General features: G+C 32.8%; 1 protein-coding gene and 1 pseudogene across 1 annotated transcript in view; both read right to left on the bottom strand.

Moving 5' to 3' along the window:
• The window catches only part of LOC145241391 (voltage-dependent calcium channel type A subunit alpha-1-like), a 1,447,749-nt gene that overhangs the window by 1,268,932 nt on the left and 165,651 nt on the right, over positions 1 to 13,166 (bottom strand). The window lies entirely within an intron of this gene.
• Positions 3,175 to 3,291, bottom strand: LOC145241707 (5S ribosomal RNA; annotated as a pseudogene).

Genomic DNA, 13,166 nt, shown 5'->3' with positions numbered 1-13,166 from the left:
AGTTACCGTTTCAACTCAGGTGACATTGGTTCAATCAGGCATGACTTGATTTTCAAAAAATACACTAATTTTCGAAGTAGGCATAAACGGAAAGAAAATGTTATAAAATTCAAAGTTATTTCCTATTTTTTGTGATTCAAAGAAAGACAATAACACTACACTGTAAGATTGCTTCCCAGATAACTATAACATGGCGGTTTTCCAATCTAATGTAAATAATAATAAATTATATTATTATAATACAGACACACACACACACACACACACACACACACACACACATATATATATATATATATATATATATATATATATAAAGGGAGGGAGAGACAAAGAGAGATAGAAACAGATAGATATAGCTTTGTTATATATCTATATAATTATAAAACATAAATGACCTTGTAACGAGTGATGTAACCCACTTTCCGGTTTAGAACATCCAGTTGCGCGTGCGTGCATAAACATTAACCCATAACAACGTAAACAAATAAACACAAATCGCTTCTTTTGCAGATTTTGACATGCGCACTGAAATATTAACGTTATTATTTAGAAATTATTGTTTAATAAACGAAGGGTGAGGATGTTTTGCAACTATTCTGTATTATAAGTATACTGTCGCAATTTTCGTACGAATAAATCAACTTTGACCCGTTAACAACGTATTGTTTTACTGTGTACGTTTTCAGCTTCTCAATTGTTTTTTTCGCGTTTAAATTATCTAAATAATTGTTAATACTTTCTGCATTTTTTTTACATCGTTCATTTCCGTATTACGTTTAAGTTATTTTAACGCAATTTTCTTACAAATAAATCTACTTTAACCTTTGACAACCATAAGAGCATTTTACAACGTATTGTTTTACTGTGTACGTTTTCAGCGTCCCAATTGTTTTTTGTCGCGTTTAAATTAAACGATATATCAAAATTTGAATAGTGCAGATTTACCTATAAGTATGGCAAATCACTTATAATTAAATGGTTGTACTTTTTATTTCAAAAATAAACAATTATAAACAGAACGACTCATAGAACTCTATCTGTAATCTTTTTTCATTTTTAATATACTTTCATAGAAATGTGTTTGTTATGTCACAAAAACTGTTTTCTTTACGTCACAAGTGCCACGCTCAAACATTAATTCCATAACTAATATAACATACTGGCCAAACGGGTCACTCACGGGTAGTCTAGTATATATATATATATATATATATATATATATATATATATATATATATATATATACCCTTTTATTATTATATATCATCCATGTATAGCATATCTAATTATTATATAATTTTCCTTCGTTCACTGATTTTTACTTGTTATTTCTTTTCTGTTATTTATTTTGTTTTCTTTTCCTATCAAATCTGTCCAATTCAAATGCTTAGTGTCATTCATGTTATATATATATATATATATATATATATATATATATATATATATATATATATATTACAAAAGAAAAATGCGAGTCTAAAACGTAATATGGTTAAGCTTAAACATGGAAAAGTAAAGGACTAGTTTTTAAAACTGGAAAAGAAAAGGACAAGGTAGCTAGTAAACATATAATGAATTTATAACTTAAAATATTGCAGCATTAAGATTTTTTAAAAATTCAATTTATAACATAATATAATCAATTCTTAAGCCGCAATATTTTAAGTTATAACTTTATATTTTTTACTAGAATATCTTGTTCTCTTCTTTTTTTAGTTTTAGCAACTACCCATTTACTTTTCCATGTTTAAATCTTAAACACGTTACTTTACATGCTCACTTTTTTCTATTGTAATCCATGATTTTTGCAGGCGTTCAGTAAAGACACTTTTTAGGGCCCCATAAACATAACATACAAATATGTAAAAATATGTGCGGCACTCGTCTGCTTTCATTCTCTCTGTTTCATTTGTTACTTCTCTTTTCGTGATAGCAGTGAATTAGTAGAAACAGTGGTCGCTGAAGCAACGTGGTTGCTTTGAAAACCAGTCATAAATCGTTCGCTCACCTCCTTACGAATTTTTACGATTTTGAACACCAGTAAATTCATCATAACTTTAGTTTTACCGAATGGAAATTTATTTATTTTTTTTAATGTAGCTGTAAAGGTGATCTATAAACTGTAATAATTGTTTGAAATTTGGTCGAATAATAAGTGAGCGGTGAAGTCTTAAAGCAGTTCTAAATGACTAAAACTTCCACTTAACCATTATATTCAAACACGGCAGTATTTGAATGATATATATATATATATATATATATATATATATATATATATATATATATATATATATTGGGATCAGTCGTTCTCTCTTGATCGTAAGGCACAACGAAATGAACACGCACGCGCTCCTTATAAAAGAAGATATCGACTTTCTTCACCAATCGCTTAAGAGATTTCGCGTGAACTATCCTGCACAAGAAGACGTAAAATCAACGTAAAATAACTTTTGAATTCCAGGTTTCTCAACGGCTTTAATTTAATTCATCTTGTATCATTTTTCGACAATTGGCCGCGAACTGCTGGAAATATCAAAAGTAAAAACAATAATTACAAAAACAGCATCGTTTTTACCACACGCCATTAGTTTTCCTTTATATTATTAACTAGAAGCTAATGTAAAATAACAAACTCATATATGAACTCGTACATTATAGATATTGTTAATTCACTACCCGACTAGCAGCAGCCGAATAGCGCAACCGTGAGAAGCTCCGTGTTTTATCCTGGCTTGAGGTAGTTGCTTGTCCAGCCGCACTGATGAGCTGTGAAACATCGAAACAGTACTGTATGCGGATGACAATAATGCTCCCTGTCTTAGCTTGAGCATAGTGGGAAGTGATATATAAAATACAAATAGCGTATTAAACGATGCTCTTTGTGTAAACAAATTGGGCTTAGGTATGTGAACAGTGTCAAAACATTGTTAATTCATCGCCCGCGAAACAGAACTGTATGTGAATGACTCTCTCTCTCTCATATATATAAACGAAGGCTTCCTTCAGTCTTGACAGACTATGGATACCCACTGTAAGTGTGCCGGCGCGTGAAATTTGTGTGGCAAGAGTTGCGCAATCTCCAACCACGCCTCTCCTGAGTCAACATTGTTGCATTCCAGTGGCAAGTTGAGGTACAAGACGACTGGAAACAATGCTGAGGTGACCGGACAGCACATACAGCGCCTAGAATTCCCAAATGGTCACCCATCTGGTATTAGCCAGGCTCAACGTTGCTTAACTTCGGTGATCTGACGAGAACCGGTGTGTCAACGTGATTATACCGTACTATATATATATATATATATATATATATATATATATATATATATATATATATATATATATATATATATATATATATATATATATATATATATATATATATATATATATATATATATATATATATATATATATATATATATATATAGTACGGTATAATCACGTTGACACACCGATATATATATATATATGTATGTATATATATATATATATATATATATATATATATATATATATATATATATATAAGTAGCGTCCAAACCTAATATTTGTTTACATCCTTCCTATTTTGAAAATAAATAAATAATTGTTATAATTCTTTTTCTATCTTTTGCAAATGATTAAAATTTTCGTATGTTTTTATAGATAATAACGACTACCAGTTGTGAAAATCTCAGCTTTTCACAATTGTTATTTCTAACAAATATTGGGTTTTAACATTTTGGACGCTAATGTATATATATATATATATATATATATATATATATATATATATATATATATATATATATAAGTATTGGTGAATAAATGATAAAAGACTATATTCCAAATTTCACGATGTTGACCATCTTATAATTTAGTTCTTTAATTAAGTTGACATTTACAATTTTTGACAATTTTGTCATTTATTCACTATATTGCTCTGTTATTGCATTCAGCTTCTTAAATAAGGATTGGTATGTTATAAGGTAATAATATATATATATATATATATATATATATATATATATATATATATATATATATATACTAGAATATTTACGCGGTGTTGCCCGGTACAAAATGTAGCATTAAATTCCTTAAATTTTCCTTTAAATTGAGACATGGTCATGCGAGTGTTATGATTTTTTTTCTAAACATCTTGTAAGTAAAAAATATTGCTCAAGCTAAAATTGAAACCAAAACCTAGACAGTGAGTCAAGTACGATAGCTAATAGACCAACTTGATATGAACTTTACAGAAAGTTTGCAAACCTACTTATACTTAACAAAATGTAAACGAATCGCGCATGCGTATTCGGGAAACAGTTTGCAAACGAAAAAATCCGACGCCTCCCAAGTACCAATTTTTCAATTTTGACGACTTAGCATCACTTTTTTCAGATGAAAAGTAATTATAAAGTTTTCCACCTGTCTTAATACACTATATACCAATTTTCAAGAGTATATATGTTAAGATGTGTTGTCACCGATACATTCCCACTTAAATATATATGCTGTAAGGCAACTGGAGAGAGCGAAAACATCTGTTTATGTATAATGAAATAGATAAATAATAGACTAAAGAGGGAAACAGCGTGTTTTCGTATCATATAGTGGAAAGTAACCGAGCAAAATATATAGAGAGGGGGTGAGAGGCGGAGAAAGAAAGTGAGCGGGAATATTAACAACAATGGCGTCTATTGATTTCTGTCTTTTGTTCAATCGGATCTTTTTTGCATGAGTCTCGAAATTGCAACTTCGATATGTTAATAAAATAAAAGACACGATTGTAAACGAAGGACGCAGTTGGCGAAGGATTTAACAACATGTTTATATTTTGCTGAAGAGTTTCAACAAAAGTGTTTACAATGGAGGACAGTGCAGTACAAAATAGAGAGAAGTTCATATTTCTAGTATTCACAAACAAAGATGATAATGTATTCTACGTACTGAATATTACAGGTATATACACCCGGCCAAGAGGCACCAATATGAGAATTGTTAATACTTCTCATTAATCGTATAATAACTCCGAAAAACATAATGTATTCTTCGTACTTGTAGCAAATCCGATGACACTGGTTGCAGCAGCGGCCACATAAAGATATGCAAATGACCCAGCCGGCTCTGTGAAGTGACGTCACAACAGAGATAAAAGGACACACTTGGACGGAGAAGCGGTGTTCAGAGAAGCACGTGATTGATATGTGTGTCGGAGAAAGAGAGGTATTCGAGACGTGCTCGGAGAAAGAGAGGTATTCGAGACGTGTTTGGAGAAGAGGTATTCGAGATGTGTCCAGAGAAAGAGAGGTATTCGAGACATGCTCGCAGAAAGAGAGGTATTCGAGACCGGTTCGAAAAATCACGCTCGAGAGTCGTTGGTGTCGTTGATGTCGTCACAGGCGAGACGATAAATCACACGTGATCAGAGAAGGAGAAATGAACTGTTTGAAAGATTTATGAAAAATACGTTGTTAGAAATACCTAAATACTTAATACTTAATAATAATACTTAAAGAAGAAAATAAGTCGAGTTTTTCCTGTCCTCTGTTTCTTATATATATATGAGATTAAAACTACGCTATACTGAATATAATCTACATCCGCAACTATGAGGAGGTACCGATTTTAATGCTGTTTGTGTTTCTCATTAATTGAAGGGTCACTCTTCTCCGTAAGATCAGAATATGGTTACATAGTATTCACCGTCTACTTAGAAACTGCACTTGCTGCTTTGCACATACATTTCAATCACTACTGGACTTAAGTCTATAGTGTCCCTTCGTGTAAAAGTTTAAAGACAAAATTTGTACAGCGAAAACACCTATGAATACGTTTATTTTCTCTGTGTGCGTGTGCCTAAAACTGCATACAACTTCCGAAAGCTATGTCTCTTCCTAGAATTGTTCATCTGTATGATATAAGAGAATTGGGCTGTTTTCCAGCTTACTATTTTATTGTCGTTTTAATCCAACGTAAAAAAAAAAAAAAATTCTTGTGAAAACATCTCTTAAATAATCCATTATAATCAGTTAACAACCATCGTCACTAATCCTTCCGATTTTTCAACGCTGAATTATCAAAATAAATTAACACTTATCTTCATTTATCTTATCCGTCAATGGGGCTTGGTAATATGTAACCTGTATGCATATATCTATATAAAATAACTGTCAGGTTAGCTCATAAGTTCTGTCCAGAACTTTATCTTAGTAAACATAATAATAATTGGAACAAACTAATGAAATTATATATATATATATATATATATATATATGTATATGTATATATATATATATGTATATATATATGTATATATATATATGTATATATATATGTATATATATATATATGTATATATATATATATTGTGTACAGAAAGTTGTTAGTTGAGACAGATCATTAGTACCGTCGGTTTCAAGCCCGATAATAAGGCCCGTTTAAGGTATCCTTATCAAGCTCTCGTCAGCCAATATTCGCCGACGAATATTGGCTGAAGAGAGCTTCATAAGGATACCTTAAACGGGCCTTATTACTTGAAACCGACGGTACCAATGATCTGTCTCAACTAACAACTTTCTGTACACAAAATATAATTAGGCTCTTAAAATTTGGATTTTCCTTTTAATTGAGCACTCTGCTGGAATTCTTTAAAAAAAAACAAAAAACTAATCACACACACACACACACACACATATATATATATATGTGTGTGTGTGTGTGTGTGTTGTGTGTGTCTGTGTGTGTGTGTGTTGTGGAGATTCACCCATGCACAATATATGATCTCCTCCGAGCTGTATAAATATACCGCAAGTACCGACTCGTATGGTGTGTTTGTGTGCTTCTTAGTACGCCCTCTTGGTGTTGGATACTACGACTGTTGTCATCTGTCTATTTTTCTGGTTCTAAATACAAATATCTTGTTTGAACCCATATCCGTGTCCGTGTCTTCATTAGGAGTCTTTTCCGGACAACAACTTGGCGACGAGGAATCAATTCTCAAAGGGACTCACAACAACCTGGCCATATAGAACTAACATTTAAAAAGGACCACAAAAACAAAATCTATGCCCAATTCCAAAATAGAGCAAAGTATACACTTTATTTGTTTTTCATCAGTATTAATAGTTCACTAGACATTCGTAAGCATCTTTCGGTCATCCAATTACAAGTAACTAAAGATCTCTTCAGACGATATTGCGTATGCAAAATTGGAGTTCAGCGCTATATCTCCTGAAGATATTTTTAGTTACTTGTAACAGGCTGTCCGAAACATGTTCATGAATGGTTAGAGACATATTACTGCTTATATAAAACATATACAATATCTATATATAATGAGAGAAAGATAGCAAGATTTTCAGTTTCCATTATTGACGATTATTTTTTTTATTGACAATAACAATAATCGACTGTTGTTTTTTGCCTAATCAAATTGAACATCCGAGTTACCGCTTATGATGCCAAGAATGATTGCCAGATGTCTGCGTGGTTATCGTCACGATTTTGCCCCAGGTTTTCTGGCATCGTTTAAACAAAATGTCTAATCGCTAACTATTGGCAATCTCATATTGTCACAGTGCAAACCCCTTTGATTTTTTCACTCATATCCTCGCAAACCGCTGGACTCGGCCGTAGACTCCCTTGGCACGCAGGAACAAGCCTTGAGGACATTAACTATTTTGAAACTATTTCAAACACACAAAAAACACACACATACTCATCCGCTCACACACTCACTCAAGCAAGCACTCACACAGTACCGACATAATTGAACACCTAGCATTGTCATTTCCCTTTATCTTGATTAATTCTCATTGACTACTAACGTTTTACTCAAAGCAGCGTTGCACAACATATATACACTAAGCTGATGATCTGTTTCAGAAAAATATTGCAGCAAGACCAAAATTCACAACTACGAGCTACACCAAATTCATAATAATGCTAAAAACAGTTACTCATTAACATTGCAAATTATTGCAATGCAAATACATTTATTTTTATTTCATCTGTTAAACTAGCTAGGAACTTTCTCAGAAAATATTTAAGAAAATTGAAGACTTGTTTAAAAAAGAGATCTTATTATTATTTTCTCATTAGTTATAACACGGGTGTCAGCATTAAATAACCAGAAAACAACAAAACCAAATACCGTGAAAAATATTGGAAGATATTAAGAATAAAACAATAAAAAACGTTTTCCCAAATTACTTGATATGACATTAAAATAATCTGACAAAGATTGATATACGGTAAAATAAAACAAAATTTAACATGAGCTATTACCCCTTATCATTCCATGACAATATTAAGGGATGTTCCATAGAAACTGGTTGATATCGATTTATCCAAATTTCTATTATTCAACACGTACTTCGATCACCGTTATAATCTATCTATCTATATAGCTATAAAAGTGAACCTGTTTTGGTATCTGTCTGTCCGTGCATCTGTTTGTCTGTCTGTGTGTGTGCATTTCCCTACGCAATAACTCTGTCAATTTTTAGTTTACAGACTCGAAATTTGATATACAAGGTACTGAGATTAGGAAAAATCGATGTGATCGGTTTTCGGCCAGAAATTTGACGATTAAGGGATCAAAGTTCAACGATTTGACCTTTGAGAACTCTACCAAACTCCTCCGACAATTTTTGGTCTGAACACTTAAAATTTTAAATATAAGTTCCCTTGACATGGATCTAACTTAATAATTTGATTTGAGCCCAAAAAGTTTAATTTTAAGGGGTCATAATAGGGGTAACATTAAAAAAAATGACCGCATATACCTCCAAGCACCCGGGCAACGTCGGGCTGAAATGACAGTGTTATATAGTTGCTGAGCCGAAGAGAAATTATCTGTTATATATCCATCTAATCGATTGAGTTATTAATTTATCTTTATTTATGGTTATCAATATATCTGTCTATCTTTGTATCTATAAATATACATTTATCTATCGATCTATGTTTTTATCTAACTGGCGAAGTGAGCGAGAGATGAGATGCGAAGCTGTGTTTTGATAAAAATTGTCAAAGCATGTAAAGTTGTAAACTGCACAAGTTGCACCAGAAGCATCTGATCAGCTGATCGGAAGGACGTGTCTGCTATCACGTGTTCTAGTTAGCTAAGAAATCCCCCTCACGAGGAAAGGGAGCTGACGTGTCTATGAATGGAGACTAGAATCAACCACTTAAGCAACTTTCACTTTACATTCTTCTGCGATCGACAGGAAATAATTAAAAAAAATTATATAAAATCAGCCATCGTCTTGAAGTTGAAATGCATTCGTCGACAGTTTCCAGCTTCCATCCAAGAAAAGATGAAATTCGTAGGTGGACCAAAAGACCAACGACGCAGTTGAAAAGTTGATGAGGTATGCCAAAATACATGTATGTGTTTATGTTATGCCTGACACGCACGCATGCAAGACAGACGATCACGGAACCTTAACAGACTACAACACGATATCTTAGGGTTCAGATAGTGAAGAACTCCAAAATAATAGACATTTAATCACACAACACACAATGAAATGACATTTATATGAACACTACTCTATAATGTTACAATGAAATCTTTATTTTCTCGTAGGGCAGAGATGTCATAGTATTGGATTTAGCATATAAACTGCTTCTCAACGTTTGAAGAAATAGGTAGTATTGTTACACCCCATAATGTTTTTTTTTTACACAGTGATCACCACTTATCAAGGCCCGGAAGTCACTCAGGGATAAGGGTTATTGCAAGTACATTACGTTAGTGTGGAGATTTGATGAAGTGTTTACTTAAGGGGGCGGTTCATTAGGAATTTGTTAACATTGGACTTGAAGACATCCAAGTTGTAGTCCGGTGGGAAGCAGGCAGACGGAACAGAGTTCCACAGGCGTGCAGTTCTAAGAAAGAAGCTTTGTTCATGGAATCCGCGTTTTGATTTAGGCACAGATAAAGAGTGGGGGAAATTTTTCACAGTGGATTCAGCTAGACGGGTGTTTTTCGTGAAAGATTGGCGAGGGGGGACCAGAGATTGGAGTTCAGACGAGCACCTGCCATGGAAATAACGATAAAACAAGGATAGGCTCGCAACGTCTCTTCTGTGGGAGAGAGGTTGCAGGGCAGAGAAAAGGGCATCCCCCACCAAGCCACGAAGTCTATTTTGTACTCTCTCAAGGCAGGATAGGCTGTTTTTAGCAGGTCCTGCCCAGATATGGCAACAGTATTCCATCCTTGGACGTACTTGGCTTTTATATAGATAGAGAATTGCATCAGTAGTGAGATATGTTGGCTGAACATAAAAGAAATTAAATATTTTTCACACATTTTTACGCAATATTTACGGGAGCAGTGTTTTGCACGTGTACTTATATCTAAATTGAAATATTTTAGTGACTTTGCCCTTTTCAGATTATCAACGGTCAGGAGAACATATTTCGAGTATATATGTAATCAGTTCAATAATGTTATTCTCACTATTCCAAATTATCTCATCAAATTTTACTGAGATATTCTAGTCTTTAAAGCTAGGGATTGATGCGTTACAGATTCGTGTTAATTCGTACTAAATTACACTCTGGAATAGTTACGTATTTGTACATACGTAAGTAAAATCTTAAATGGAAATGGATTTGCGGCATTGTATGATGTTTTGAAATGATGTGGACCTACTATGCACAATTTCATTAATATCTTGGCGAAATCTACCACATCTCATAGCGTAGATAAAACAGTTAACATCTACATTGACATCGTATCGCAGTAACGCGTTGGGACATGGTAATCTCTATCCAGTTGAATACGCGTGCACTGAGATATCATTACTTGCCTGGTGGAGAGAGTGGCTTGTGTTCTCTTGAATGAACGATTAAATTAAAAAAAAAATTCAGTATCTGATATCATCAAGCAACGCACACGCCTAAAAACGTATATATATATATATATATATATATATATATATATATATATATATATATATATATATATATATATGAAAGAAACAAGTTCAATTTTCTGTTGATGCATACTAAAGACTACAAATGGCACTTAGTATTCCATTGCTTAACACAAAGCATTATAATGTGTACATCAAAGTCGAATACTTTGAGAAAGAAATGGAGCCCTTCTATGTATATTTTTTGCATTACATATGAAAACGAAGCCTTCAGGTCGACTTCAACTATGGTCGAGCACGTAATTTTGACTTTAATATATATGTAAAGAATGAAAGAATACATTTTAATATCTTAATCGATCATTTTTTTTTCTCAGATTTCCTTATCTAGGCATTTACTCCAACTCAGATGAGAGCCTGTGATTGGCTAACTATTTAACGTCGCAAACAACTATAAGGAATTTGATTATAATTTTAGGTAAAGTGATCGTTACCATAATCATATTATTAAAAAAGCAATTAGCATGCGTTTATGATTTAACAGTAATTTGTGTTCAATTAATTGTATGATAGAAAACCTTTGCAATATCTGTTCTTCGGCAATACATACACCGAAACGGTTGTATAAACAATCTCATATCAACCTGTAGGTAAAAAAAAAAAAATTCATAAAGAATCGGATGTTTGAAATGCTAAATCCGTATCGTGAGTATACGATTGGTCAAAGGCACACCAGCTGATCCGTCGGATGGAGGAAGTAAGACATCGCCATCGAGATTCGCTTGAATGCTTAACATATTAATTAGAAACGCATCTAAAGCAGCGATTGAAAGCTGGGCGACACTTCGCATCAATAACGGCGTGAGTTAACGAACGACCGGTGCTAAACAGCTCTTTTCAATGGTGAACATATTGTTTCATGCGCTTGGCTGAACATTTCAGTTAACTCGACAGCAAAGAACGCCGGTCGCAGTGGACGTCGTCCTGGGTGTCAGCGTGCATTCAAGGTTGCAGAATAAACAAAACGGAAAAAAAATGTCCGCTTTGGCGCAGGCAGGTGTAAATGTTGAAAACTTGGGGGGAAAAAAACGGCGAACGAGAAATCTAAGTGCCTACTTAGCTTTTATGTGCGTCATTACATAATTCTGAGAGGTTTTGTACGTCAACCAGTTTGTCGGTATCATAGTTAGCTACATTTGTCTTTTGAGGGCCAACTTCTATAAGACAAGAGAGAGAAACAGTTGTTCTTTCCTTAGAGGCTTCTTATCACATTTCTTGCATTTTATTTCACTCGTAGGTTCGCTTTATATTGAAGACTCGAAAAACCCGAAAAGCACAAAAAATGATTCTGTTGCTTTCTTTATTGGATGTTACCATAGTTACATTCTTAAAGGTTTTCCATTTTCTAGTTATTCAATTGTATTGTTTTTGTATCTATTCAATTAATAGTTCCTCAACATACTTAACTAGCCTAGGAATAATTTTTCGTTGCTTTTCAAAATTCCGAATCATATGCTCGCATTGCACCACTTACATGAAATCCTAAAATATGACCACGCACACTTTTCATCGAAAATTATAAATCCTAACCCCGACCCTAGTCCATCAGAAGCAATCATTTTCAATGTCAGATATTAGTTTCAACTGTGATTTTCACGAAACTGACAATGTATTTCAGGTGAATCTGACTTTTTACTAAATAGCCAAAATCGAAAAAAAAAACAAAAAAAACAAAAAAAAAAACAATAAGAAGAAATGAGATGAACTAATTGTCAAAACCATGTTCGAATATTTTTGAGGACGACCCAAGGTCGGAATATGTTTAGTGTTTATTTGCTTGAAAATTTCAAAATGGTAATTTCTGAGAATGTGTGTGTACGTGTATATATATATATATATATATATATATATATATATATATATATATATATACACTGAGAATGTATATATATATATTTATACACACACACACACATATATATATATATATATATACACGCACACACATTCTCAGAAATTACCATTTTGAAATTTTATATATATATAATTTAATATATACATTTTTTATGTATATATATATATATATATATATATATATATATATATATATATATATATATATATATGTTTGTGTGTGTGTGTGATTGTCTTTAATTGACGCCTGCGTATGTTTTTAATAAGTATGAAATCGCTATTTAATCAAGCGATCTAAGGAATAGAAGAAAAGATGACACAGCGTTCTAACTATAAGCGTGTATAAAAGAGATTATATACATACCGCAAAAAACG

The sequence above is a fragment of the Euprymna scolopes genome, chromosome 20 (assembly GCF_053919585.1).
Source record: "Euprymna scolopes isolate OS-2025 chromosome 20, ASM5391958v1, whole genome shotgun sequence".
NCBI classification, from domain to species: Eukaryota; Metazoa; Mollusca; class Cephalopoda; order Sepiida; family Sepiolidae; genus Euprymna; species Euprymna scolopes.
The sequence above is the reverse complement of the archived record's forward strand: the minus strand, read 5'-3'. Positions and strand labels throughout refer to the sequence as shown.